Source organism: Mus musculus, chromosome 14, assembly GCF_000001635.26.
Source record: "Mus musculus strain C57BL/6J chromosome 14, GRCm38.p6 C57BL/6J".
In the NCBI taxonomy this organism is placed as follows: domain Eukaryota; kingdom Metazoa; phylum Chordata; class Mammalia; order Rodentia; family Muridae; genus Mus; species Mus musculus.
In genome coordinates, this window is record NC_000080.6 from 19349230 (window position 1) to 19352492 (window position 3263).

Sequence of the window (3263 nt, forward strand, 5' to 3'; positions counted from 1 at the left end):
TATTGACTGCAGTTTTAAAGTCTTAACAGTCCTGGGACTGGTTCTCTTTACATGTTCAATAAAGATGTTGAATTTGACCATTTCAAAGAGTCTGTCCCTATCTGCAATCTCATAGTTTCCATACAAAGATATTGATATCTCTTACAAATTAAGCAGTTTTCATAGCTCACTGCTTAATCTGTAAAAACTAAAAAAGCATATGATAAACCACCCTTAAAAGGCAAAACTAGGTAAATTATGTGCAGCATAAATAAGCTTTCCTAAGTTGGAAACCGACCCTGTATTCTCCAGCTAGTGACACTGCCACCCATATGTTCATAAAAAACACTGTGATTGTCTTATTGTTCTCTCTGGCAGTGCCAATCATAGTTAGCACTAATTAATGAAATTCCAGGGTGCTGTCTGCCTGGTGGTTCATGCAATGGGTAAAGCAAACTACAGTGGTGAAGTTTCCATCATTTATATTACTGTGACAACATTGGCTCGAGTTTCAGAAACAGTGATTCCAGCTCCCCATCCCTGTGAGAACAAATGTAGGTTGATTTATGTTCTGAGCCTCTCTAGCATATTGTCAACTCTGTGATGGCTGCCAGAGCTCACATCTGACAAAGTGCTGACCTTTTCTGGGAATCTGCTTGCCTTTACACATATTCTCTCCAGTAGCTTCCATTTGCACACATTGCCAACTTTTCCTCCAATTTTTTTTTTTCAGGTTGTGAATTGAACTTCATTAAGTGGAGCCTCTTTTGTTAAAAAGGACAATTTGTGGGGTGTCAAACATTGAAACAAACAAGTTTGGTGGAAGAGTGCCTGTGCATTCTTTCTGTCTTTCAGACTTTGATACAGGTCTTCAGTGACAAAACTGAGGTACTCTTGGCATTATCATTTAGGGAAAACAGCAGTTCTTTGGTCTTTTTAGTCAGTTAGCTAAAGAGACTTGTCTAAGAAATCCCTGTTTTGAATTGTCATCTATGAACTGGAAACCCTCCATGTCATATAGTTAGAAAGCAGATAGTTTCTTGGAAGATAAGTCGCTTTTATTGACAAGTCCAGAGCATGTGGAGTCGTAGGAAGACCTGGTCACACTTAGTGTCTGACATTTATGACCCATGTTATGTGACTCCTGATAGTTTTAACTTTGTTTTTAAAAAAATAAAAACTAAATATCTTATGTGTATGAATATTGTGCATGTTTGTATACCTATGTGTGTGCCTGGTGCCTGAAAAGTCCAGAAGATGATCTGGACATGGAGTTACAGGTGTTGGTGAACTTCACTGTGGGCCCTGGAAATTGAACCGGGGTTCTCTGGAAAAGCAGCTTTTTAACTGCTAAGCCATCTCTCCAGCCCTCAGTTTTGTATTTTTATGCAAAGGGATTTTGATAACATAACACTTTTACACACAACACCCTCATTTACTCAATTATTGGAGACTAGTACTTGAAAAGATAAATGGGACGAAGCCACTCCTCATTTTCAAGTGAAAGAAGCTATTGAGTCTAATCCAGAAAGGATAACATTATTCATTTTCTTCTGTGAACATCTTACTTAAGTGCTTGACTAAAGCCACTAGTGAAGGGTTCCCACCACAGGCCTCAATTTGTTTGCAGGCTTTAGCTTCAAGCTCTCTAAGAGTGTGTCGAGTGTATGCAAAAGTACCTACATCCTTCAGGTACTGCACACAATACTTTTTAATATCTATAGTCTCTGTTCTCTGGTGCAGGATGTTCTGTACCTGGGTGCTTTCTGGCCTTGACCAAATGGCATGGATAGTGGGGAATTAGAACTTCCCTTCTGTCAAGTCTTCACAGAAACTTTTGTTTTCACTGTATTCTTTGGAGTGTAGATTGGCATAATCATCTCTAATCTGGAAAAAGAGCCCAAGTGTATCAAGCAGTGGCTTTAGATCTTCTTTGAAATCAGAGAACTGCATAAGACCTACTACTAATCCAAACGAACCACCTGTCTTCTGCAACACCATGGCTTTATATTCTTCTTCAGTTGGACAAGTGTAGGTGTCCCTCCAGTAAATATCGAGGCCTTGTCCCTGATGAAGTTCCAGAAGCTGGCGTGTGAAAAGCTTCATCGCATCTGGGTGATCAAGGGTTAAGACTTTTTCCAGTCCAAGGAAGTAGACATAATTGGCAGAATTAATGACAGATGGGACACCACAGATGCTGTGAGCCACTGGGAAACCATGTCGGAGCTTTGAACTGTCTTCAATATCATCAATGAGTAAACTGGCATTATGCAACATTTCAGTCACTTCAATGATAATCTGTAGCTTGTCTTCTGGAACTTTCAGCCAGTGATTAAATGCCTGCGAAAGTTTGGTTCTCACCTGTTTACCTGGTAACTGAAGTAAGTACCTATAAGGGTCTAGAAGAATTCTTTCAGCTTTCTCTTTAGTTTTCTCCATGTTTTATAAATTTCAAAGTTCAACGATGGTCTCAGACTTGAAGCCGCCGGCAGTACGAGTCTAGCAGTGCCCACATCGACTTTTCAATTTATTGTTCTGACTGCCGCTCTTCCAGAGGCTTCCTTGGAGCCCTCCCACTAGTTCACACAGAAATCTCCACCCTCCTCAGCGGCCAGCGACGCTGCAGCACTCAGTGCAAGAAAATACGCCAACCCTACCACACTGCGCAGGCGCTGTATTCCTCCAATTTTTTATTTTATTTCATTTTAAGGCTTAAGGCATGGGCTGTATGATATTAAAATTAGCCTGATATTGTTAACTCAATCGATGCCAACACAAAATCTTTTGGGATCAAGTCGTGGTCAGGAAAGATGGCAAATTCCCTTTAATCTGAATTGGTATGACCTTAAACGGGGCTTAAATTTAGTGTGCTTGTTTTAGAATCATGTATTATTATTATTTTTAGTAGAGTCCTACCCTCTTTTTAAACCATATAATGCACCTGTTTTTATTGGTCTGTGAACCTCTACCTTCAGATTTGTTTCTTTTAACTGGTTTCCACAATAGATCTCCTTCACTGGTTCCAATAATAGACTTCTGCATAGCCTTTTGACTTCTGTGGAGTAATGGAGCCAAGTATCACACCTGAGTTTTGCAGCAAATGATGGACATGCCATTAATGAATCTTCTTCATGTGGATTTGATTGGATAATTGAACAGCTCTCTCTTATATTGTGGAAAATCAAGGGCTATCAGGTGGCAGGTTGTTTTCTTGGTAGACACTGCATGGATTTCAGTAAGATTACCTTTATGATCCGTGTTTCTAAATTGGAAAATGTTTTTTC

At 39.7% G+C, this 3263-nt stretch overlaps 1 pseudogene; it reads right to left on the bottom strand.

Moving 5' to 3' along the window:
• Gm5630 (predicted pseudogene 5630) lies at positions 710-2663 on the bottom strand (annotated as a pseudogene).